Genomic DNA, 27,883 nt, shown 5'->3' with positions numbered 1-27,883 from the left:
GGCGGTTGGTAAAAATGAAAAGCCTTAAGAACTGTTTTCCAGCAAGCTCCAAAAGTCAGGGCTTACCTTGTGTGTACCCATATCCCATTGGCCTCGCCCTTTGATGATTTCAAGCCGAGTATCTGGTTTGTAGCCGACATTTGCTAAAGTAGGAATGCCACAATATTGCATAGTGCTGGTGTGGCATAATTACATTGCATTTCTCACCTCATTACATTTGACATTTCTGTTTTCATTTTTAGGTTTACGGTCTTCCTTTTATTGCCTCGGTGTTATTATATTGCTGTCAAGCAGTCTGAAGTGTTCCTTAGGTTTGTTAGTTTCGTGGAAACTTCCCTGGGTAACTGGGTGGAAGAAAACCAAGATTTTGATGTAGCAATCACTTAGAAAACCTGACTAATGAGTAAGAAAATGCCAGAGGAAGATTGCCATGTGTTTTTTAATTGTTGGAGGAAAAATAATGGATATGAATAACAAAGCTTTTCTAAGACGCTTTAACTATAAATTAGAAAAGAGCAAAGACGATCTCGTACCATTGCTTCAGAAATGGCCACCTCCCAGCAACTTGGGATTTCCAGGGGTTCATAGCAGTCATTATAGACCCTTGGCTCTGCCACTTGTTTGCTGTGTGACCTTGGGCAAGACACTTTATTTCTCTCTGCCTCAGTTACCTCATCTGTAAAATGGGGATTGAGACCGGGAACCCCATGTGGGATAGGGACCGTGTCCGACCCCATTTGCTTGTATCCACCCCGGCGCTTAGTACAGTGCCTGGCACACAGTAAGCACTTAGAAATACCACAATTATTATTATATTATGATCCACATTTGATATACCAAATCCAAGGTCTCTAAAACACAGGGTGGTTCTATTTCACTGAAGTGGAAACACACACACCCCACACCCCTGTCCCCCTCCCGCCCCTTTACAGGCATTGTTTGTTGTTTTCCAAGCTTTCGACCATCCTTAATTTAAATCTGTCAAAAAGATATTTGGAACTTGTTTGGACGGAAGCATCTCCTGCCCTCCTAGAGCAACGTGGAGCAGAGATTACCAAGTGAATCACTGGATCAAAGAGGAAATGTAGCATCTTTGGCCAAGATTCACCGCACAGTAAAACGAAGGTTGCAGCAATTATCCAAATCACTCAGGCTAAAATTTTCTTTATTTAGGTAAGGCAAGCAAAAGTCAGCTTTGACTGTATAATTACATTAACCTTCTATGTTCACCCAGGCACAATGAAGTGTCAAATTACGATCTGGATAATTTATGAAAATGCCCTAATAAGGAAGAGTTTCAGACAAACTGTCTACATTGGTCACACTCAATAGATAATTGCTTACCTTCACAGACAAAGTGAGATGGGAGTAATATTATTTGTTTTGCGGTATTTGTTAAGTGCTTACTGTGTTTCAAACACTGCTCTAAACGCAGGGGTAGGTACGAGATGATAATAATAATAATAATGGCATTTATTATGCACTTACTATGTGCAAAGCACTGTTCTAAGCGCTGGTGAGTTTACAAGGTCATCAGGTTGTCCCACGGGGGGCTCACAGTCTTAATCCCCATTTTACAGATGAGAGAACTGAGGCCCAGAGAAGTGAAGTGACTTGCCCAAAGTCACACAGCTGACAAGTGGCGGAGCCGGGATTTGAACCGATGACCTCTGACTCCAGAGCCCGGGCTCTTTCCACTGAGCCATGCTGCTTCCCCGAATTAGGTCGGACATAGTCCCTGACCCGCATGGGGCTCTCAGTTTAAGAAGGAGGGAGAACAGTTGGGGAAACTGAGGCACAGAGAAGTGAAGTGACTTGCCCAAAGTCACACAGCAAGCACAGTCTTCTAGACTGTGAGCCTGTTGTTGGGCAGGGACTGTCTCTCTCTGTTGCCGACTTGTACTTCCCAAGCTCTTAGTCCAGTGCTCTGCACACAGTAAGCGCTCAATAAATACGATTGAATGGATGAATGAATGAATTGGCAGAGCTGGGATTAATTATAACTGCTTTTTTCACTAGGCCACGCTGTACCCACTTGGTTGGAGGGTCACCAAAATTAGCTGAAGTTTTATTCCACCCCAATTTGTGCCTCTCTCCACACCACTCCAGTGATGCAGGGCTCCACCCGGTGAGCAGGAGTTTGCACGATGTGGAACAAAATATTTGTATATTTTTGGTTTGTCAAAGACCTAGTCATTATTTGGAGAAGGCACCAGGAGGGAGGAGACATGGATCATATAGAACAGGGCCATTGACAGTATGGGCCATTGAGAAGTAGTGTGGCCTAATGGGCAGAGCAGGGGCCTGGGAGTCAAAAGGACCTGGGTTCTCAACCCAGCTCTGCTACCTGTCGGCTGTGTGACCTTGGGCAAGTCACTTCACTGCTCTCTGCCTCAGCTACCTCTTCTGTAAAATAGGGATTAATGCTGTGAGCCCCATGTGGAACACGGACTGTGTCCAACCTGCCTAGCTTGTATCTTCCCCAGCACTCAGAACAGTGCTTGACACATAGTAAGCCCTTAACAAATACCGTCATCATTATTAGTATTATTATTATGAACAGGGTGAGCTAGTAGTCTACCCTGGGATTTGTATCTCTAGTCTCACGGTTGCTGCCAGAACAATGCATCCCTGCTGGCATGAGAAAGAGGAAAATCTGGTACCGTTTGGAGTTTTGGGTTTTTTTTTAAAATAATAATAATGTAGTATTTGTTAAGCACTTACTATATTCTAAGCACTGCGCTCAGTGCCAAAGTAGAGACAGAATAATCAGGTCAGATCCAGTCCTCGTCCCAAACAGGCTCACAGTCGAAGGGGGAGGGAGGACAGGTATTTAAGCCCCATGTTATTTCTTCAATCCCATACTGCTGGTCGGTCGGGGTCCCCAAGCTGATCCTCTGCTTTGAAGCCAAACCTTCCTCAACCAGGAGGCAAGCTGTTTTGATTCTTGAGTAATTCCAGCTCCCCTCCTCCTTTTATTTTTCCATTTCACCCCCTCCTCAGACACCCCCCCACCCAACTCACCCAGAACATTCACCTCCCAGACAGTCTCTTCTTCCAGAGCCCTTCCCTAGACATTCTTCTCCCATCCCGTCTGAGGGAAAACAGAGCAAAAACACACTTACATCTGGTTCCTTTTTTGGAGGCAAGGCTGGAAGGATTAGGTTATGTCTTCAACTGACAAAGGTGAACGGTAACACTGGTACCTCTGGTAACGGCCTATTTCCCTTCCGCTAAATGTGTCTGAAACACTGGCCAGACCAGAGAGCAAATATTTTATAGTATCCTGATGATGAATGAGTGATACTCAATAGGCACCCCAGATGAGCTACCCCCTGGGGAAGGAAAGGGGGAACAAGATATGATCCTCAGCTTTGCTTGTTCACTCCATGAAATGAAGAGTGAAAAAGCCACCTTTCTGTAGATTGATTTTTTCTTTGTTATGGTGTTTGTTACTATGTGCTAGACACTGTACTAAACACTGGGGTAGATACGATAATCTACCCCTGGCCCACATCCTACCTCTGGCCTGGAATGCCCTCCCTCCACAAATCCGCCAAACTAGCTCTCTTCCTCCCTTCAAAGCCCTACAGAGAGCTCACCTCCTTCAGGAGGCCTTCCCAGATTGAGCCCCCCTTTTCCTCCTCCTCCTCCCCTCCCCATCACCGCCCCTCCCTCCCTCTGCCCTACCCCCTTCCTCTCCCCACAGCACTTGTGTATATTTGTACAATTGTATTACTCTATTTTATTAATGATGTGTATATAGCTATAATTCTATTTATTCTGATGGTATTAACACCTGTCTACTTGTTTTGTTTTGTTTGTTTCCCCCTTCTGGACTGAGAGCCCGTTGTCGGGTAGGGACCGTCTCTATACGTTGCTGATTTGTACTTCCCAAGCGCTTAGTACAGTGCTCTGTACACAGTAAGAGCTCAATAAATACAATTGAATGAACGAATGAATGACAATCAGGTTAGACACAGACCATTGCCTTCATGGGGCTCACAATCTTAATCCCCATTTTGCAGATGAGAAAACTGAGGCAAAGAGAAGTTAAAGACTTGCCCAAGTCTTTAATGCTGCTTCTCAAAAAAGGAAAATTAAATGATAAGGATGACTTCTCTATTGCAGTGAAGGTAGATGGGCTGAAATGGCTCCTTCAACAATAGGAGAGATTCCTACCTGTCTGTTACGGATTAAATGCCGTTCTGCCCAAAGGCTGGGGAATGGCTTGCAGGAATTGTCGGTCCTTCACAGCTATATTGTTCTGGCATAACTATACTTAGAAATGGCAGATTCTTACTCTGTAAGTTTCCACCCCTCTTTAATGCAGGGGAGAGTAGACTGTAAACTCACTGTGGGCAGGGAACGTATCTATCAACTTCGTTATATTGTACTCTCCCAAGCTCTTAGTGCAGTGCTCTGCACACAGTAACCACTCAATAAATTTGACAGAACACTTGCCCCAATCCTGTTGCCACAATTTTAACAGGAGCCTCTCCTTTGGTTTTAAATTAAGTTCTTTAGTGATGCATTATTATGACTTCTATATTTGACCATTTTCATAAGATCGAGAGCCATTTATAGGGATGACCTACATCCCACAGCAAAAGGAGATAAATAATTCACACAGCAAGGGTTTGGGTGTTTAAAAAATAATGTACAACTGACAGAGAATCTAAACCAAACAGGGCCCTATGCAGGAAAATTTCAGGGCTCTCGTCACAAAAATAACGAGCCCGATTTTAAGGAGATTTCATTACTCCCTCGAGTAATTGGTTGCTGTGGAGGATCTCTGAATACATCCAGGAAATGTCCTCTTCCAACAAGGGATGGCTTCAAGTATGGGCCAATCAAGAATATTATTTAGCATTTATTCTGTACAGACCACGTTACCAAATGCCTGGGAGTGTTCAATAGTTAGTAAACATAATTCCTGCCGTCAAAGAGTTTACAGTCTAGTGGGGATACAGACACTAAAGTAATAGGTAAGGGGAAACAACAAAATTTAAACATATGTACAAAAGGGTCACGGAGGTAGGGGTGAATACTGAAGTGCTTAGGTAACGGTAGTGGGGCGGGGGAAATAGGGTGAGGAGATGAGAGAATAAGCAGGGAAGTCCTCCTAGAGGAAATAGGATTTCAGAAGGACCTTGAAGATGGGGAAAGCAGTGGTTTGCCGATGTGAAGGCAGGGAGGAAGTTTCAAGCAGAATGGAGGGTGTGAGCAAGAACTGGTGGTGAGAGATACAAGAATGAGGCACTGTGAATAAGTTGGCTTGAAGGGAGCTAAGTGTGTGAGCTGGGGTGTAGTGGGAGGGGAGTGAGAAATAAGTAGTGGAGAGAAAGCTGATTGACTGCCTTAAAACTAATGGTCAGGAATTTGTGCTCGATGTCTATACAGGGATCGACAAATGATCCAGGCAAGTAGAGTAAAATGTGGACTGGAAGGAAGAGAGGAAGGAGGCTTGGCGGTCTGGGAGGAGGCTGACAAAGTAGTTGAGTCAAGGTATTACAAGTACTTGGACCAGAACGGTGACAGTTGGGATGGATTGCCCTGTGCTCCTGGTAGTAGCATTACAATTTATTGAGCACCTACTGGGTTCAAGGCACCATGCTAACTGCTCTGACAAGCCTCACAATCACCTTCTATGGTGATCTCTTACCCTGTCAGCGGAGTTCACCTTTTCACCTCTGTGGGGTCAGTGTTGGCGGGAAGGATTGGTGGCACAATGGTGTCCATTTCCATTATGGCTTCAAGACTATGGCCTCCACATGTTTCAAAAGGTTGACCGACACAATACACCAACATTTCGCATCAGATTGGAACTGGGGCTGCTTCCCCAAAGCACTGCTTCTAGAACATTCTCTGTGATGTCCCTGAGCCCTAAGAGAATGAATTCACCCTGAAAAGCCGAGCAGCTTTTTCTAAGAGAGTAGCTCAAACACCGGAGACTCCAGTTTACCTTATCAAAACTTCCTAGTCACCATAGTTGTCCCTCAGAGAAAGTTAAAGCTCATTTTAAAATGGATTTCCTTCAGCAAGGCATCCATTTCATTGGCCTATTTCCTGTGAGAGATGTGTGAATGAACACAATACCCATCCACCCTCCCGTTGTTCTTGAATTAACTGTACACCTCTTTCATTAGACGACATCCTAGCTACACAATGGCCACAAGGTCAATGAGAAAGAAAGTAAGCGGAGATCATAAAACCAAGAGACACTTTGGATTTAACAAGATTAACAAGTGCAACTGAAAAGAGCTACTAGACTTTAATCACAAAGGGGAGAAAAGTGCCTGTTCACTTCTCTTACCTTTCAAGTAACAAGGCCAGAGGAAAAAGCTGCCCGTCTTTACGTGAAACTGCAATAAAGTTGTCCAGAAAGTCATTGCCTCTCTAATGGATGTTTCTCTTGGAGCCCTTCAGAGTGAGTGAATTATATTGTTTAACTGGTACAGATTAGCAGCTATTAAAAATTTCCTTTTCTCAGAGTATCAGGAGGGCCTTCTCTACACTTACTCCAGGGTCTTCATGGGCTAAGCTCTTGCTTTTGGATCTCCTCACTGCCCTTGTAAACAATTTCTTGTTTTTGCCTGCTGTGTGACTTTGGGCAAGTCACTTAATTTTACTGTGCCTCAGTGTCCTCATCTGTTACATGGGGATTCAATGCCTGTTTTCCCTCCTGTGTAGCCTGTGAACCCCATATGGAACAGGGGCTGTGTCTGACCTGTTTAACTTGTACCTAACCCGGTGCTTAGAGCTGTGCTTGTTGCAAAGTGCTTAACAAATATAATAATAATCATAATAATAACTACAGCTATGGAAAGCATTGTGGCAGGTTACAGTGGTTTCATAACCTTGTGAAAAAGAGGAGGATAAACATTCTTTTTTTTTTTGAGGGGTTGAGTGAAGATAATCTCCATTGCTCTGATGAAACTAAAATATTTCAGTGGTTTTATGCCTTTACTTGCAACTCAAATGATCCATGAAGTGGATATTTTAAGAACCTACCATTTTATTTTATGTGGCTTATTCAAAAGGCTTGAATAATTTTTTAAATCATTTACATTCGTGCTGGATCGGGTATCTAGTTATGTTCATTCAATTCAATCGTATTTATTGAGTGCTTACTGTGTGCAGAGCAGTGTACTAAGCGCTTGGAAAGTACAATTAGGCAACAAATAGGGACAATCCCGACCCAACAACGGGCTTAAAGTCTAGAAGGGGGGAGACAGACAACAAAACAAGTAAACAGACATAAGTAGCAATCCCTGCCCACATCAGGCTCACAGTCTATAAGTATAGTACCATAATAATGATTATTATTATTAATAAGCCCTCTCCTCCTGGGGAAGCAGCGTGGTTCAGTGAAAAGAGCATGGGCTTTGGAGTCAGAGGTCAGGGGTTCAAATCCCAGCTCCACCAATTGTTGGCTGTGTGACTTCAGGCACGTCACTTAACTTCTCTGTGCCTCAGTTACCTCATCTGTAAAATGGGGATTAAGACTGTGATTCCCCGTGGGACAACCTGATTACCTTGTAAGCGCCCCAGCGCTTAGAACAGTGCTTTGCACAGAGTGAGCGTTTAATAAATGCCATCATTATTATTATTATTCTCCTGGCGGGAAGGGAAGGTCAGAGCCGGGAGCCTCGACTGCCCCGTGACTCACCGACGTGGGGGGAGTCCCTAGAAAAATTGTAGGTGCTTCAAGCAGTCCCCTAATCTACCGGAGGAACTGCAGAAGTGGAGGTGTTATTTTTTGGCAGCAAAGAGGGAGTGGGGAGAGAGCATGATCAGTACGAGCAGGCAGAAGATCTTGGCTTTAGTCCCAATTTCATGATTAATTTACTCTGTGGCTGTAGATAAATCACCACCTCTCTGGGCCATAATTTCTGTCCTCTGAAATGGAGACAACACCACCTGCTTCCACCTGCCTCACGGGGACAGGCCGAAAATAAATGACATGCTGGGAGAATTTAAGGAACTTTTCCAGGAGGGAGGATCATTCATAGCCCCTGTTGAGATAATCCCATCCTGCTTCTTAACTTTCTTCTAAAGAATAATTTAGGAGAGGTTAACCACTTTGCCTTAACAGCATTAAAGTAATTTTGGTTTCCCCTCAATATAGTGAAAAAAATGAAGGCTGGTTAGAGCCAGTCTCCTTCGGAAGATCTTAAACTACAAGGCAAAATTGGCCCTATTATTAGGTAACCATATTTTTCCAAAGCACAAAGTGTGTTGGTGTGTATGCTGGGGGGGATTTTGGGGGGTAGGGCAAATGGACCACTGTTAGGGAAGAAAAGAATAGGAAGGAAGAGGGGGAGGGAGAGAGAGAGAGGGAGAGGGAGAGGGAGAGAGAGAGAGAGAGAGAGAGAGAGAGAGAGAGAGAGAGAGAGATGTAGAGAATGGGATGAAAAAAGAAAGATGATCACACACATACACACTCCAATTATCCACTAGAAGTGTTCTGCATGAGCACTTGAACCTCCCAAGTAAAGTAGTGGGTTCTCCTTTCTTAATCTCCCTCCTGCTGCTTCTCCTCCTCTGGCAGCAGCCCAGCCACCTGCTCTCTGTACTTGTCCTAGGAGGGGGGAAGGGGAGATAGAAGTTCATCAGGTTGTCCCACATGGGGCTCACAGCCTTAATCCCCACTTTTCAGATAAGGGAACTGAGGCATAGAGAAGTGAAGTGACTTGCCCAAGATCACCCAGCAGACAAATGGCGGAGCAGGGATTGGAACCCAGGTCCTTCTGACTTCCAGGACCGGGCTCTACCCACTAGGCAACACTACTTGTTGCGGTCAAAGCTGCTGTCGCCATTCCCATGTTAACCAAAGAAAAACCTTAATGGCTCCTTCCAACCAAAATTTGAGCGGTGGGTTAGCAACCAAAATTTCACGATCATCTCATCTAATCAAACGTATTTATTGAGCGCTTACTGTGTGCAGAGCACTGTACTAAGCGCTTGGGAAGTACAAGTTGGAAACATATAGAGACAGTCCCTACCCAACAGTGGGCTCATCTAATGTGGGTTGTCATTCCCTTAGTGCTTTCCCCTTCCCCTCTGACAACCATGGCATAAAGGGAGTTAACTCCATATCCCCCAAGCTTTTGTTGGTAGACAGTTCGTTGAATGCCTGTCAAGCTCTTATGAAGGTACCAAACACACATTACAGCATCCTAAGAGCAGTGGTGCATGCTACATAGGCACATTTATTTCGGCTCCCAATATAAGAATTACACCCATTCACAGAAAGAAGAGCATGAAAGACTTAGCTCTGTCAGAACAAGCAGCTTGTGGTTTCTCCTGTCAGCAGCTAATGTGGTTCCCTGCCTTACCTATTTGTGGCTCTCCTTCTAAAATGTCTTTTTCACAAACGGGCTGTAAGCCACTTCGTTTGAGGGCTGTGTTACTGCACGCACGATTCAAGGAGAGATTTTTCCATCCCAATGCAAATGCAAGTCAGTTAACTTCTCTGTGCCTCGGTTACATTATCTGTAAAATGGGAATTAAGACTGTGAGGCCCACGAAGGACATGGATTGGGTCCAACCTGATTAGCTTGTAGCTACCCCAGTGCTTAGAACAGTGTCTGGTACATAATAAGCACTTAACAAATACCATAAAACAATATTATCAATGGGGTCTTCTCCCTCAAGATGAGGTCAATGGCAGGGCATTGTACTCCACTCCCCTTATAGGTATAAACCTGCAAATGTGTGGGGAGAGACCCTCCACAACCACTAACAGATCAGCCTTTGTCAATCAATCAATCAATGGCACTTTTTGAGCACTTACTGTGAGCAGGAACCCTGTACTAAGTGCTTGGGAGAGCACAATGGAGAAAATAGACATGAACGCTGCCATTAAGTAGCTTGCAATCTAGTTAGGGAGACAGATATTAAAATAAATTAGAGGCAGGGGAAGCAACTGAGTATATGGGCGCGTACATACATTCTTTGGTGATGGGGTGAGCATAAGTGCCTCATACTCCTGTAATGGTTGCGTCAGTCGGTTTTTTTCTTTTATGGTTTTTCTTAAGCGCTTACTATGTGCCAAGCACTATACTAAATGCTGAGGTAGATACAAATTAATCAGGTTGGACACAGTCCATGTCCCACATGGGGTTCACAGTCTTACAGATGAGGTAACTGAAGCACAGAGAAGTGAAGTGACAGCCGTGTTCTCTCTTGGCATGGTCGCATGCCCATTTTGCCTGGTGGGCTCTTCCAAACTACAGCTATAACCTAAACAGCCACCCTGCCTGTATATATTGCTGTTAAAAACACAGGGAGTAATAATTTGTTTAATAATTGCTACTGTTGCTACTGGTTCTATTTAATGAATTCTTCCATAGGTGAAAAATCACAGGAGAACAAGTACTTAAGAGCCCCTCTTTGGGCGGGTGGTAGCCCATGGCGATAAAACTCACTTTCCCCCCCAACCTCCGTTTTCAAGTGTTAAAGTTAGCCTAAGGGTCAAGGGAATGGATTTCGGGAGAATGAATTTCGGGAGAAAAAAGGCAGAGGGCTAGTCCTTCCACATAGAGAGGCCCTCTGGGAGCAGAAAGGACTGTGCACAACCCAAATCCCTTTGGGTAAATGCCATCTTGCTCTCTCATCCTCCTAATGCTTCTGTGGAGACTTTAAAATGCCTCTGTGGGGATCTGATTGCCTTTCATTGCCTCTTAAGAAGTGACTCCAGATTGAATGTTCAAGGTGTTTAACAGTGCTATAATTTTTTAGTACATGGGTAAACTTGTTTGCAACATTAGTTTGGTTCACTCCCCTTTTGGAAAACGTATGGCTTCTCCTTTGGGACGTACATTTCAGTGTGCTATTTTGAATGCCAGAAAAGAAGCCTGGGAACTAAGGCTGGGATATTTTCGGATGGCAGGGGAGGTTTTGGACCTGGCAAACTAGTAGGTTGTCAGTCACTGGACTCCAGACTTCACTGGAAGTTGCTGAATTGAATCCATTGACTGCATCAGGCACTGGAATAGAAACACTCAAGGTAGTATGTGGCTCTGGGCAGCGAACTAGGAAATATCACTGACTCCTTTTTTGTTTTACGGAATTCGTGTAGGAAAATATTTCTAGGTCAAGTCCTTTACAAACCTCAAAAGCGGGTGAGATGGAAACAAGAAAACTGGGATGGTTTAATGATTTTCTTGCCTGACAAGAAAAAAATGATTGTAGCTGCTTACACCATAGACTAACTTTAGTACAGGAAGGTATAGCTTGACACGCCAAGATGGCTTTAAAGGAAACCCCATTCTTGTCAGTGGGGCCTGTCCTCAAATGATCTCAGTTAACTTTTGGATCATCTCAGCTTGTACCGTTCAATGCCGACGATGACCAGCAAGAACCGACCACCCGGGCAAAGGCCCAGAGACAGATGGGCAGGGAATGCCACTGTTTATTGTTACATTGTACTTTCCCAAGCCCTTAGTACAGTACTCTGCACACAGTAAGCACTCAATAAATATGATGGAATGAAAGGAGAAAGTTTTAGCTTTCTCCTTCAGGAACTAAGGGGATAGAAGATAAAGAATTCCTAAATAATAATTATATTATTATTATGTGCTAAGCACTATACTAAGTGTTGGGTAAGATACTAGTTAATCTGACTGAACACAGTCCCTGTCCCACGTGGGCCTTACAGTCTAAGTGGGAAGGAGAAAAGGTACTTTGCCCCCATTTTACAGATGAGGAAACTGAGGCTCAGAGATGTTAAGTGACTTGCCCAGGGTCACAGAGCGGAGCCAAGATTAGGATCCAGGTCCTCTGACTCTCAGATCTTTGCCTTTCCACTTTCAAGAGGCATAAGACAAAAGAAGGCCATTTGGCCTGACACACAACTCCTTTGGATGCCTTCTTGAATAGCCAGATACAGTAAAAAAATGATATTTGTTAAATGCTTACTATGAGTCAAGCACTGTTCTAAGTGCTGGGGTAGATATAAGGTAGTCAGGTTGGACACAGTCCCTGCCCCACATGGGCTCATAGTCTAAATCGGAGGAAGAGGGATTTAATCCCCATTTTACAGATGAGGTACCTGAGGCACACGGATTTTAAATGACTTGCCCAAGATCACACAGCAGACAAGGGGCAGACCTGGGACCCAGGTCCTCTGATTCCCCAGACCCGTGCTCTTCCCACTAGGCCACGGAGTAATATCAGAGGAGTTGCTCACTCAGTAGAAGTTTCGCTCAGCCCTTATGTTAACTCCTTGAACATATGGAGATTTCTGTAAAAGATGTGTAGCTATAAGTGATTTGTCTCTTACGCATCTTTTGTACATTTTATATCTGTTTCATGCTACTTCTTGTCTATTTACATCTTTTCAGTAACCTCATTATGGGCAGGGAATGTCTCTCCTAATTCTGTTGTATTGTACTCTCCCAAGTGCTTAGTATGGTGCTCTGCACGTAGTTACATTGATTGATTGATTGATTGATAGAACACTCTTTGAAGGTAGGGACTGTGCCTTATACTTTCTAACTCTCCACATCCTTCTCATACCTTGCACACAAGAGATGTTCTTAATTTACCTTTCTGATTTCCTACTAAAACCCAGCCCACAGGCTTGGCTCCTCTTACATCAACCTGCTCACTGAACCTCACTCTTGCCTGCTTCACCACCAACCCCTTGCCCCCAGCCACTCTCTGGCCTGGAACTCCTCGCCCTTCATATATAACAAATCATCACTCTCCCCACCTTCAAAGCCTTATTAAAATCTCATCTCCTCCAAGAGGCCTTCTCTAAGTAACCCCTCATCTCCCCTATTTCCTCTCCCCTCTGGATTGCCTATGCACTTGGATCTGTACCCTGTAGGTACTTGATATTTTCCCTACCATCAGCCCCACAGCGCTTATGTACACACCCGTAATTTATATCAGTGTTGGTCTCCTCATCTAGACCATAAACTCATTATGGGTGGGGAACATATCCACCAACTCTGCTTTACTGTACTCTCCCAAACAGTACAGTGCTTTGCACATAGTTAGCGATCAATAAATACCACTGATTGACTTGATGCTGTCCAATACCTATCTGCCTGCCATTCATTTGAATAGACATTGAGTACTGTTGTTTCCAGTCCAGGTTTGGAGATGAGACATTAATAACTCTCTAGGAGACAGAATCATGGTCATCATTTGGTCAAGATATGATTTTAATTTCGATATAATTATAACTTTTTTCTACCAAAAAAAAAGTTTCCAGAGCTATCAATTTCCAAATCTGAGCCTGGTTGAAGAAATGGAGAAGTAAGATTTCTCAGTACTGGTTCCCCCAGAGACCAGCACTGGGAGATTCTGTTTGGAACTGACTTGGGGCAGGGTGATTATTTAAAAACATTTTCTTTCTAATTACCTTATCCCAGCCTAGGTGCTTGCTCTCCTGCTATTGACTGTTGACATTCAGGTATCTACTGGTTTTTTTTTTCTCTTCCCCATTATAAGAGGTACTGGGTGGTAGCATTTCCCCAGGGTCATAGCCACTGTTGCACATCGTGGTCTAAAACTTGGAGCCAAAGCCAGGTTCATGTTCAGATATGTGGTCTGACGGAATGGGCCTGTGGGTTGTTAAGATCCTTTTTGTGAGGTCAGAATTTCTCTCATATATTTTTAAAAACTGCTTCAATAGAAACATACCCAATGAGATTGTAAGAGTATGGGCACTAGAGAGTAAAATTCCATAAATTAAACAAGAGAGAAATCTGTGGTTTCAGGTCAGATTCTCCACGGGGAAGACATTCAATTCTGATTGCTGAGCATCCTACAAATTAGGAAGTTAAGGTTTCTTGGAAAAGGATGCAATTCCACAAGTATGCATTCTGGCTTCGAGAATAACCATGCAATTTTTATTTTATAAGTAAGGTGTTTTTGAAGGGTTTCCAGACGCTAGAGCAGCTCTCAAAAAATACTGCACTGAAATGAGGAGGGGCCAAGGTCTTAGTCTGTATGGACTTGGTAAAGGGAAAAGCTTTTCTGTTGCCTAAAATCCTTAACCAGATGCTGACAAGCATCTTCGATGGACCAGCCTTTGAAAATGTCCAAGGCATCCATTCTACGGTCTGGGCACCATGAGAATTTAACTTTTGCAGATTCATTCATTCAATCATATTTATTGAGCGCTTACTGTGTGCAGAGCACTAGATCCAGACACCATTCTGAGCTGCCCTGCTCCAGAACTCCTAATTTACTGGCCGGGACCAGACAAATCCACCTCTAACCAGCCAATAAATAAGACCACATGGGAAAAGTATTTTCCACCCTATGCCTGTTGACAAAATAGCCCTACAGCTGGTACTACATTCTTTTTAAAGTGAGCGAGATGTAGAAATGGCAAAGGGATCATTGCTTTAGACTTGGAAACCAGTATCCTTAATCCACAGATAGGAGAGTCCCAAACTCATGTTCAGTTTTTTCCTTTCTGGCTCTGATGGAGCGAGGAGGTTTTTTGTACCTCTGCAGAGCCGGCTTCACATGCGTTAGAAGCCCATATCCCCTAAACTGACAGGAAGATGTACCCTGGGTGAAGTGTGCCCAGCTGGGGCTGGGTACTGACCTGCCCACATGCAGACCACGCAAGTCAGTCACCACTGCAGGCCTTGGGCTAGGATTCTCTCCCCCCTTTTCCTTCCTCTCCCCCTCGTCCCCCTCCCCATCCCCCCCATCTTACCTCCTTCCCTTCCCCACAGCACCTATATAGATGTATATATGTTTGTACATATTTATTACTCTATTTATTTATTTATTTTATTTGTACATATCTATTCTATTTATTTTATTTTGTTAGTATGTTTGGTTTTGTTCTCTGTCTCCCCCTTTTAGACTGTGAGCCCACTGTTGGGTAGGGACTGTCTCTATATGTTGCCAATTTGTACTTCCGAAGCGCTTAGTACAGTGCTCTGCTCATAGTAAGCGCTCAATAAATACGATTGATGATGATGATGATGATCACGCCCACTAGGTGCCCCGTCTATGAGCCGCGGGTCTCGAGGAGCAAGTAGGCCAATCGGTGGAATAAGATTCTCAGCTCCTCAAAGTTCCACTTCACCTCACTTCCCTCGTCATTCACCCACCACAGGGCGGGCTTTGCAGGCCTTGTCCTATCCTGGACAAAAGCACAAAGCATTTTTTTAATGGTATTTGCTAAGTGCTTACTATGTGCCAGGCAATGTTCTAAGAGCTGGGGTGGATTCAAGCGAATCAGGGTGGACACAGTCCTTGTCCTATGTTGGGCTCACAGCCTCAATCCCCATTTTACAGATGAGGTCACTGAGGCACAGAGGAGTGAAGTGATTTGCCCAAGGTCACAAAGCAGACAAGTGGCGGAGCCAGGACTGGAACCCCTGACCTTTTGACTCCCAGCCTGTGCTCTTTCCACTACGCCATGCTGCTTCCCATTTTGTTAGAGACACTGAGGCTGGGCCCCAGCTAGATAGATTCAAGCTAAGATATTAACTCTAGATTGTTCTCTCTGATAAATTATTTTGGTTTGGAACTCAGCAGCAGGAGACATAGTGGAGAGAGGCTGGGTGCCGCCAACCCCTTGCCCTCATCCTGCTTCTAGCTTAGAACTCCCTCCCACTTCATGTCTGACAGATAATCACTTGTATATCACCTTCAAAGCCTCATTAAAGTCAAATCTCCTCCAAGTGGTCTTCCCCATTTAACCTTCGTTTCCCTTAGTCCATCTGCCTTTGCACTTGGATTTGTATCCTTTATATACCCCAACCTGAGCCCCAAGGCATTTATATACTTTAATATCTGTCTCCCATGCTAGACTGTAAGCTCCCTGTGGGCAGGGAACATGTCTTCCAACTCTATCATATTGTACTCTCTTACGTGCTTAGTCCAATGCCCTGCAATAAATACAGTTGATTGATTAAAATAAAAATATGGACATAAAGATGCCTGGGGCCATATCTATACCGGCCAGGAGATAGACCAGCTGGAAACCAGTTTGGATGACTGGCCCCATTTATAACAGCAAGAAAAGAAAAGTGAAAGGTGTACCAGGGACTACAAGGCCCACACTAGCCAACAAACTACACCATCAGCAGTGTTTCTGTACCAAGAGCAACTATTTGACACATTAACAAAGAATCCACCACCTTGCAACCTAAGAACTATCTGTAGAGTGTTCTGCACAGGGTAAGCACTCAAATATCACCGATTTCTTCAGTGTCTCATGAATTGCAACTTGTATAAGTATTTAAGCAGGGGTCTCCTCCCTGCTTGAAGGTATCAGCAGGTATGCCATCAAATCCAAGTACTTTATCATTTTTCATGGCTTTTTTCTTTTTTTAAAATGGTATTTGTTAAGTGCTTACTATGTGCCAGGCACTGTTCTAGCTTTGACCACAATAGTGCCTTTCTCAAACGTTGATATATTTTCTGTGTCTTGTGTGGCTCCCTCTTGGACGGGAGAAAGTATGTTCAGGAGAATATTGACATATTTCTTCATTACCTCAGGATTCCCTCTTGTCAGTGACAAGGCTGAAGCCATCTTCATTCATCAGAGGTACTTTGAGAGTGAATCCAAGATCTTATAGCTTCCTCTGTGATGTCAGAAGTTTAAACTTGTTTTATCGTAGGGCCCGTAACTACTTGGTTCCTTTCTCATTCAACACTGACGTCATCCTAGAGCCAACCCTTCGCTGTTTGACTTCACCTTTTCTGTTTGGCACTGTTATTCCCAAATACCATGCTTCTTCACCATGGTTGGGTCTGCAGGGTTTCTACCGAGCATTCCTGCAGCAGCAAAAAGTCTGGCGTCTAGCAAATGCTGAACAGCTGTGTTCAGAGGCCAGTCAGCTGGCCTTCCTGCGAGGTACAGATGTGCCAGGGCTCCCAGAAATACTGCCTGAGGGGGTGGTCAGCAAGGGGGAAGCCAAGACTCAGAGTTCCTACTGAGAGGTGGGAGGGGAGGGGGGACAGAGCAAAAGAGAGGGGCACTTCCCAGTTTTCACCCATTGAAGCTATGGATGAAAGAAAACCAACCCCCCTGGAAAACGGGAGGGATTTGGCAGACTTCTGGGATTTGAGAACACTGTGTTCTTCCATGATTTTTTGAAGAAAGGAAATGCAGGGCGGGGATTCAAAGAGATGGGGGGATAAATGGGGTGGGGAAGAGGAGGAGGAGGGAACAATTAGACGTACTCGATCAAGACAGCTTCTCTGGTTATAAATGGTTCTTTTAAAAAAGACAGTTTTGAAATTCAGGGAATTTACGTTCACTTTTACAGCCAGTTACAAACAAATGGCCCTCTTATGTTTGTATCTTCTCCCCTTACTACCAGGTATTTTGGGATTTAAAAATTATTTACTTTAGAAACAGGAAAAAAGAAGACCATGGATGACTATTTCCTGAAACAAAGATGAGGGTAAAGAAGGTCTGCCCAACAGTTTATTTCTGGACCCAAGAAAAGCCCCCTGGGTCCTAACCCTAGGCATGAATTAGTAACCAGTTTTTCCCTGTCAGAGGAGTTATTGCTGTTCTGGGAATCTCAGAAGTCGTGAGAGTCCCAGCGGAGCTACATCAAGCCATCCCTACCCCCTCCAAGTTCCAAAATTTTAGCCCCACCTCTCTCCCCCTCTCTGAGTTTCTATAGCTTTTCTCCCTGAATCCTGAACTTGCCCCTGCCTGACAATCCCTGCCTCCAACCCACAATTACTCTTGTAACATTTATTTTTTCCATGGCTCCAGTGAGATGGGCCTCACTGCCACTGCTGTTTCCACCTCCCCCTTCCCCCCCGCATCCCAGCCCCTCCTGCTCATGGCAGTCCCTGACTTTTGGGGCTACAAAGTCATGGTGTTGGAGGAAGATGAAGAGGGAGAGAGACAGAGATAGAGACAGAGACACAGAGAGAGAGTGAGTGAAGGGGAGAAGCTCCATGGCTCTTCCCTGTCCCCATCTTCCTCCTCTTCCACCACATCTTCTCAATCATCCCCCTCCCATCAGCCATTGTCTTCCAATTTTGCAGTCCCAGAAGGCAAGGACCATTGAGAAGAGAGGAAGCCAAGGTGGCGGTGGCCACAGCAGTGAGATCCACGGTGTTGGAGCTGCGGAAAAAACAGAGAAATGCCAAGACCAGAGGGGGATGAGTTTGGGGTGCGGAGGGAGGCCAGGAAAACCATGGGAGCAGGGAGGGGACCTAGGCTAAGTAGGAGAGGGGAGGAGCCACTTCCCTAGTCAATTCATAAAAGAAGAAACTTCGTCAGCTATAGCTCCGAGAGGAAGCAATTTATGCCTGGTTGACGTGGAGCAGTCAGGCGTTCCTTTCTCAAAATGCTTTAGCCAATCAGAGACAATAGCTGAAAATGAGCCAAACCAAAGGGCACTTTATAACAAGAAGTGTGCGTGTTAGTAAAGGAATGGGTAGTAGTTGTGAAAGTTGCATAAATCCCCTCAACCTAAGTTCTTCCAGACACGGTGACTCTAATCGAGGGAAATCAGCTCAGAGCTGGAGAATATCGTAAACGCTCTGCAGCAGGAGGAACAAAGGAATATTGTGAGTAATTTCTTTTAATCTGCCTAGAGAAATTGCTGTTTGGGAGACATGAGCTATAATTAGAACTACAGAAAGAACAAAATCCTTTATGGTGGAAGGCAGTCAAGGGAAGACTTAGGAGAAATAAACAATTTACTTGAAATTACACATCTTCCTGACCCTTAGTCTACAGGCATTCCCCAAGATCTGTTGTCTAGCCAGAGTGGCTTCTAAACCTCCTAACCAGAAGTCACCTCTTTGGCCAACCTGGTCTTCACAAGCCCAAGTTTTGAGGAAGAGGAGGCTTGTTAAATTAGGGGGGTCTAGATCGCTATCTTAGAGGAATCCCTCAGAAGTGAAATGTCTGAGCCCAAATGACCAGGAAAACCCGAACAACTCTTCACATCACTCTGCGTAAGCAGGCTAAACAGAGTGGGGATTGGGAACCAGGAAGAGGGTGGGGAGAGGGGGAATGGGCAGAAGCAGTGTGGCCTAGTGGAAAGAGCACAGTCCTGGGAGTCAGAGGACCTGAGTTCTAATCCTGCCTCCATCACTTATCTGCTGTGTGATGTTGGGCAAATCACTTCATTTCTCTGTGCCTCAGTTTCTTCAACTGTACAATGGAGATTAAGACTGTGAGCCTTATGTGGGACAGGGCCTGTGTCCAACCTGATCAGCTTGCATATAATAATAATGGTGTTATCTGTTAAAGCGCTTACTATGTATCAGGCACTGTTCTAAGCACTGGGGTAGATACAAGCTACCTGTGTGCTTAGTATAGCGCCTGGCACATAAGAAGTGCTTCACAAATACCACAATTAAAAAAGAAGGGCGGAGGGTCTCACCTCTCAAGGATAGCAGGCCACACCCTAGTTTTGATTTGACAAACGGTGACCAGAGCAGTGATACTCCATGAAACACGCCAGGCCTCAAAACCATTGCCCAAATGGGCAGAGCTCACTCTCCGCCCCCGAGGCACTGGGGTGGGGTCAGATTCTGGCAGGATCACGGAAAGCCGAGCCAATGTCATTTTTATAGGATCTGGGATTCCGGATCCACCGCTCTGAGTCAGCCTTAAACCGAAGGGAGACAATCCCTCCTTTTCTACCTGGTAACTGCTCTCACTCCCAGGCGAGGAGCTCGCCCAAGTCAGGACTGCATTGGGCCACATTGCTAGGTGGCAGCCCAGTGATAAGACACCCAGCAGAGTGATAGGCTGATCTAGTGATTTACACACCTCAGCTCTGGCATCGTTTCAAAGCCCAGGGTAAAAAGGCTCATCAGCGGTTTTCTGTGCCCAGCCCAGGTAGCAGATGTGAGAAAATTCCAGGTAAGTGCAGACACCGCAACAATCCTTCAAAAAATTCAGACAATAGATGGAAAACTAAACTATATCCTGGTAGAAGAAAGCTGTGTGGGCCGCTCATATCCCTTAAGTCCCACTTAATTATCCTGCTTTTTTCATGGAGGTAATAGCCATGGTTTGATCCTCTTCTAGCTTCCCAGTAGGGTGGTGAGAGGGTTTGAGAAGGGTTGAGTTGGAGATTGGGTAACTGAGGTCAGAGATGGGGTGGTAGCCCCCAGAATTGACAGAGGACCTAAGGTCTGGGTTAGCAGCCAAGGTCCTTTGCAGCTGAGGGAGAGGCGGCAACCGTTTTTTCTGAATGTGTGGCAAGTTGACTGAGGATAAGGTGGCAAGGAGGACTTGCCCTGTGCATTCTCAGAGGAGGAGAAAAATCCATGCTCCTGTCGCCTGCCCTCTGTCTATTCTCCTTTAACTTTCACCCAGGCGTAACCAGCATGAAGCACAGAGAAGCACCGTGGCCTAGTGGAAAGAGCAAAGGACTGGAAGTCAGAGGAAATGGACTCTAATTCCGGCTCCGCCACTTACCTGCTGTGTGATCTTAAGCTAGTCATTTAACTTCTCTGTGTCTCAGTTCCCTCATCTGCAAAGTGGGGATTCAATGCCTGTTCTTCCTCGTACTCAGACTGTAAGCCCCCTGTCAGACCTGATTATCTTTACCTACCCAAGGGCTTTGTAAAATGCTTGGCACATAGAAAGCACTTAACAAATACCATGGTTATCACCATTATCATTATTGCTATATTATTATTAAAAATAATAATGACCTGAGATGGGTAAGACGATCTGGGAGTCGGAGGATAGGAGGGGCAAACTTGCAAGCAACTGAACATCCATGCAGCTCTAAAAAAAAAAACATTGCCCCTGGCTGGAGCCCTGACTTCTGGGAATACTGGGGCCACTCCATCCACGCCTCAAACCCTGCCCACCGGCAGTGAGAGGAGTGTCACAATTTAGAACTCCAGCACCTCTCCCAAGATATATTAAGCACAGAGTCTCATTCCGCCACTTGTCTGCTGCGTGATCTTGGGTAATTTATTTAACTTATCTGTACCTCAGTTACCTCATCTGTAAAATGGAAATTAAGAGTGTGAGCCCCATGTGTGAGAGGGACTGCATCCAACCTGATTAAGTTCTATCTACCTCAGCGCTTAGAACAGTGCATGGCACATAGTAACCACTCAACAAGTACCATAATTATCATTATTATTCATGGTGGCTGGCAACCCAAAACAAAACAATAGTAATTACTGAGCTTTAATTCCACTCAGACCACTGTACTATGTGCTTGGAAGGAAATCATAGTTAGTAGACACAATCCCTGCTTTCAAGTAGTTTATAATCTAGGTGGTTAAGGGCACAGTTCAAATGTCCCCTCTTCTGTTCCAGACTCTGTCTCCCTATTTCCCCATTTTGGCTTTAAGCTTCTAAAACTTAAAGTGGTTAACAGTAGTTTCACTGCCAGATTCTTGAATGATGATCAAACCCATCTGCTTGTTATCGATAGTCCAGAAATCAAAGCTTCCTTTCAAGCATCTGGAGAAACCATGTCCGGAAATGGGATAGCCATTTTCATTGTCTTCCCCACCCCGACCCCACTTTCTCACTCCCCAGTCTAAAAAGGATAACTCTAAACATGAGGCTCTACCCTACAACTCCCAGTTCCACTGAAAACTGGAAGGGTTGGGGCCTAGGACAAACCACCCTCTTATACATTTCCTCCACACCCCACACCTCTCAAGGCATAGGCCATTAAAAAAAAATTGCAGTCTTCAAAGCCTGGTTCTTTCCCTATTTGGTCTTCAGTACTCTGCACACAGTAAGGGCTCAATAAATACCACTGACTGATTGACTGTAGGACAGGTCTTCTGCTTCCTGGGCTTTCTCACAGCTGCTTGCTCCTTCCAGTTCAGGACCAAAACTATCACTAACCTCCAGCAGTTGCTCAGTGGCCAGATCCCTCTAGACTGTAAGCTTGTTGTGGGCGCGGAAAGTGTCTGTTCACTGTTATATTGTACTCTCCCAAGAGCTCAGTACTGTGTTCTGTACACAGTAAGTGCTCAATAAATACAATTGGCTGACTGACAGCACCCTTCCTGCCTCAGGCCTGGAGTCTCCTCCCCCTTCATATCCAACAGATAATTACTCCCCCCACTTTCAAAGCCTTATTGAAGGCACATCTCCTCCAAGAGGCCTTCCCTAAGCCCTCATTTCCTCTTCTTTCACTCCCTTCTGCGTCACCCTGATTTGCTCCCTTTATTCACCCCTCCCTCAACCCCACAGCACTTATGCACATATCCATAATTTATTTGTATTAATGTCTATCTCCTCCTTTAGATTGTAAGCAGGCAATGTGTCTACCAACTCTGTTGTATTCCTATACTGTACTCCCAAGTGCTTAGTACAGTGCTCTGCATAAAGTGCTCAATGCATATGATTGATTGATTGGCTTCCTGAAGGGACAGCCTCAATTTTCCTCCCTTAAGCATCAAAATGACCCACCAGAGAGAAGATGTTTGTTATGGCATTTAGGAGGAAAAACGGGATGAGAGGGAGTGAAGCAGTTCCAAGTTCAGTCCAGTGATACAAGCGAAATAACTTGCTAGATCCTCATCAAATTCTGCTCAATCACGAGGGGCTGAGAAGTACTCTCTTCCCATAACTTTCCAGTGCGGTTACAGTGATGGTTCTTAGTGGTGTAGTTTTCTAAGTCATTGATGATTAGAGTCAAGGAAAAGAGCAGCTCTGGAGTGGCACTAATTCTGCTAGTATAAACTCCTGAATTCCTCCTGCAATCTTAGCGTTGGCAGGGAAACTAAGGACAGTGACTCTCCTCCTCTTCGTTTCAAGAAGGAAACACAGATCTGCCTTTTGCAACATACTTGACCTCTGAATTCCAGGTTTGAAGAAAAGGAAATTGTGCTAAGAGCCCCACAATTTTTCAGTTCCATCAGTTTCAAATCTGCAGGCTGGTGATGATGGGGTGTCCCAAGCTCAGGTCCTACTTGGAAATTCTCAGAACCATTTCCTTCCATCACACTCTGTGTACAGGAGTCCCCGAGACTTGAGTGAAGAACTTGTGCACAGGAGAGATTCAAAGGGGAAGGACTGACTCTGTTATATTGTACTCTCCCATGTGCTCAGTACAGTGCTCTGTGCTCAGTAAATGCTCAATAATAATCATTGATTGATTGAAGGGTACTGTGGCTCATGAATCTTAGATACTAACACTTTCCCTGTATCTAGAGATTGGGGTCATTGTGCTCATCTCAGCTATGGTTTAGGCTTTGAGGTCTGAATCAACTGAGCAAACTAGCAGGGTGACAGAAAAGCTGGGAATCCTTGAAGGGCAAAGGTAGATGGAAGCCCAACCTAAAAGCACAACTGAACACTTTGCGTTGACTTTTTTCAAAATGTTCAAAATTTTTATTGGAAGTAGAGTTAATTGGTGTGGATCAGAAAACTTATCTGAAAATAAAACCCCACAAAATTTAACCTTCAATCAGATAGCCACAGTCTGCCACTCCACCACTGCCGCAAGCAAACCCTCGGTCTTACACTCATTGATAAGCTCCCAAATGTTATTTTCACATTGGCCAATTCCCCAGTTGTCATTTTGAAATCATTTCAGAAAGTTTCATCTGTCCTCCTTCATGTCTACGGCCGCACTGGGCAGGAAAATGACACTGACTTTTTAATCCTTCTTTCCAGTGTTATTCTGGTTTGAACAATGTTTGTACTTCCCAAGTGCTTAGTACAGTGCTCTGTACACAGTAAGCGCTCAATAAATACGATTGAATGAATGAATGTCTACCCACAGCTAGTCCAAGATTGCCCTAATTTCTCTTTCTGTAACTGCCTTTGCAGTTATGGTAGTATTCAATGGTTCTGAGACATTCCAAGGTAAGGACACATACTCTGCCACAGACTTCAGCAAAGCTCTAGGCTTCTCTATCCAATCCAAACTTTCTCTGGAGAGTGAGCGAGAGATGATGGGGTCACATACCAACGTGGGAGCATCTCTGAAAAGCTCCGGACAAATCCCTTCACTAGCCAGTGATTCAGTTTTTCCACCTGCACAATGGGACCAAGGAGACTAATTTACCCCACAGGGGCGGTTGTGAATAAAATATGAATAGGTCAGTGCTCAGGTGTAATAAAGCTACCATCAAAGGCTGGCCCAGTCAACCCCTCGACAAAGGCCCAAGGAGTCTTGTCTTTTGGACTGGAGGCTCGGCGTGTCAGCTCTCTGAAGTTTCTTTTTTTCCCCAGCCTGGGTCGGCTGGTTTGTCTTGTCCTAATTATTATTTAGATTGCACGTCTTTTCTTCCCCCGGCTCAGCTTGGTTCAAGTCAGACCTGTTCATCGGAATTGTGGTTCTATAATCACATCTGGGCCCTTGGTGGTAGAAGGCAAACCCATTAGGTAAGGGCCCTAGCATCTGCCACACAAGGGACTTCTACTAAATGTCAAGAATTTATGCTAATACAGAGAGCTAAACCTCAAATTGTAGGGTGGGGAGATGTCAGTTCGATTATGTCAGTTGTGGTGTTTGGTTGTCATAACATCTGTTGTTCCAGGTATTTTCCCGCAGAGTGTTGGAACCGTTTCAAATACAACACTGACTTCACCCCAGCCGGCTGGACCTTCTTGATCTGGAACATCATCTACCTGTGGCAATTGGTTTGGCTTGGATATGCATTGTCGGGGATCTGTCGAAGATACGCGGAAGAAGTCTTCCCTTCCCTTCCCCTTAGCTCCCATTCATCAGTGCTCCGAGCCAAACTTAAACCTGATGGAACACCAGGTTAAGACAAGTGACCTTCTTCGATTCTGCACTCAACAGATACCTAGACCGAACACAACCTTGCAGAGAGGGCCCGGGGCGGAAAAGCCTCCTAGCATTTCATCCAGCTTTTTTGAACTGTTCAGCATCTGCATGCCACTGTATCTTCAAGGGGAAGAGGTGGAGATGATTCAGCCTGGCTTTCATGGAGGGGTTGGGGTAGGGAAACAGGGACCATCGTTGGGGCAGCGCAGGACTTTATGGTCCTGAAATCTCCTTCTGGTCCTGAAAGCTTGAGGGTAGAAAGAACACTCTTTCTGGGCCAGGTGGCTATCCACAGTCTTTTAGGAACCCAGGCTTTCATGGCTGGAATCCAACTGTCAGTCAGTCAATCGTATTTACTGAGGGCTTGCTGTGTGCAGAGCACTGCACTAAGTGCTTGGTAGAGTACAATACAACAGATATATTCCCTGACCACAACAAGCTTACAATCTAGAGGAGATCCAGTCTACTGTGAGAAATAGGATTTGGTGCAGCTCCTAGAGGGACTGAGTTGGGGACTCTGCGATCACTTACCTTCTGTTCCAGAAGAATCTGAGGCTTTAAGGTACCCAACACGGAAAATTACCCCAGGCCCACTCCACATTAGCTTCACCTCTGCCAGAGTCCGATTTCTCTCCCATTTGATCTGACCTGATTTCTTTTAGACTACTTTCAATGGTGACCTGAAATATTCTGGGGGCAGGAAGCCATTTACATGTAGCTGCGGCTCATGTTAATGGTTAAGACCAGTGAATCAATGACTAGTATTATTGAGTGCTTACTGTGTGAAGAGCACTGGGCAGGGGTATGTCTAGCTCTGGCTGGGGGCAATTAACTCATCTAGAGGGTGAGGCACCAGACCCAAATGTGTTTCAGGTCGACAAACAAGACCTTCTGGAAACTGGCAGCTCTGAGCTACCCAGAGAATCCTGAACACTCCCAAGCACTTAGTACAGTGCTTAATAAACACTATTCCATTGATAGGTTAAAGTTGTTATGTCCAGATGAGAAGGGGTGGATGTGTTTTGGATTTGGAGTTCCTGGAATTGAATTCCCTCCCATTTCCATTACGAGAATTGGGTCCTCAGTTTGGACAACTCCTTTCTTCCTTCTATGACATGTCACAATCACAAACACACCAAGGGTCACACCTACCTAAAAGAAACATCTCCTATAATTGTGGCATTTATTAAACACTTAGTCCATCGTAAATGCTGGGGCAGATAATAATAATTGTGGCATTGTTATGTGCTTACTATGTGCCAGGCACTGTACTAAGCACTGGGGTGGATAAAAGCAAATCGGGTTGGATACAGTCCCTGCCCCATGTGGGGCTCACAATCTCAATCCCCATTTTAGAGATAATTGAGGCACAGAGAAGTGAAATGACTTGCCCAAGGTCACACAGTGCACAGGTAGCAGAGCTGGGATTAGGCCCCATGACCTGACTCCCAAGCCCATTCTCTATCCACTACACCATACTGCTTATCAGATAGGAGGCTATGATGTTGGACAGAGTTGCCGTCCCACATGAACTCACCATCCATCTTTATCTCCATTTTACAGATGAAGAAATTGAGGCTCGGACAGGTTAAGTCACAGTAGGCTGGGGGCAGAGCCGGGCCTCGAAGCTCGGTCTCCTGACTCCCAACCCCATGGTCTTTGCACTAGCCAACACTGCTCCTTGGTGGGATTTAGGATCCATTATAGAACATTCCAGAAAATATTTCCAATCCCGAGTGCCTCACTGAGCCTCTGGGCCGGCTGTCACTCAGTACCTAGAACAGTCGAGCGCTTAGAACAGTGCTTTGCACATAGCAAGTGCTTAACAAATGTTATTATTATTATTATTATTATTATTATCAGTATTACAACATTCCAGTCCTCTAGGTACATTGCCAGTTAGAGTGCTTTGCACATAGTAAGCGCTTAATAAATGCCATTATTATTATTATTATTATTATTATTATTATACAGTGCCATCTGCTGACCGGACAATGAGTTATAGGCACATTTATAGAGCTTCTCTCTCTTCTCTCTCTCCCTAATTATCATCCGCGGTATTTATTGAGCACTTACTATGGGCAGAGCACCGCACTAAGCGCCTGGTACAGTACAATACAACAGAGTTGGCGGAAATGTTCCCTGCATAAAGAACTTGGTGGGCGGGATCTTCCACTTGTACTGGGAATTTGGGACTCTGTGCCAGGCAATTCAGGGAATTGCTACCAGTGGTGTGAGCAGCTTCCAGAGTAAACACAAATGCTAAAATGAGGTAGACCCAGGCTGATCCAGGCACTGGGGCTGAGTGCAGGCACCAGGTTTGATTTGAGTGCATCAGAATGGAGTGGGCCCTTCCCAAAGGCCTGGAGGCATGGCCCTGTGGATAGAGGACGGGTCTAAGAGTCAGAAGGACCTGGGTTGTAATCCTGGCTCTGCCAGTTGTCTGCTGCGTGACCTTACACAAGTCACTTCACTTCTCTGTGCCTCAGTTACCTCATCTGTAATTTGGGGATTAAGACTGTGAGCACCATGTGGGACAGGGATTGTGTCCAATCTCCTTGATAGAGAAGCAGCGTGGCTCAGTGGAAAGAGCGCGGGCTTTGGAGTCAGAGGTCATGGGTTCAAATCCCGGCTCTGCCAATTGTCAGCTGTGTGACTTTGGGCAAGTCACTTAACTTCTCTGTGCCTCAGTTACCTCATCTATAAAATGGGGATTAAGACTGTGAGCCCCCCATGGGACAACCTGATCACCTTGAAACCTCCCCAGTCCTTAGAACAGTGCTTTGCACATAGTAAGAGCTTAATAAATGCCATTATTATTATTATTTTCTACCCCAGTGCTTAGAACAATACCTGGTACATAGTAAGTGCTTAACAAATACCACTAAAATACAAAAAAGGAACAAAGAAAACCAATAACACACTGCGAACCCTACTTTCGGCCCTTGCTCTCTCTCTCTCCAGGAATGAATTCGGATGGTTCTACCTGATGCCCAGCGTTTTGCCAGTTCCACTGTTTCTGGTGGGAATCCTGAGCAATGTTCTCAACGTCAGGTGGTTGTTTCTGTGGGACCAAGAGTAAGTACCTGGAGGCCAAGTGGATGCATGTGCCAGGAGATTCAGAGCAGGCCCAGTTCTCACACGATCTGCCTTGATTATTTTCCCAGAGAACATCTCCCCTG

The sequence above is a fragment of the Tachyglossus aculeatus genome, chromosome 9 (assembly GCF_015852505.1).
Source record: "Tachyglossus aculeatus isolate mTacAcu1 chromosome 9, mTacAcu1.pri, whole genome shotgun sequence".
Classification (NCBI taxonomy): domain Eukaryota; kingdom Metazoa; phylum Chordata; class Mammalia; order Monotremata; family Tachyglossidae; genus Tachyglossus; species Tachyglossus aculeatus.
This window is presented reverse-complemented; position numbering follows the sequence as displayed.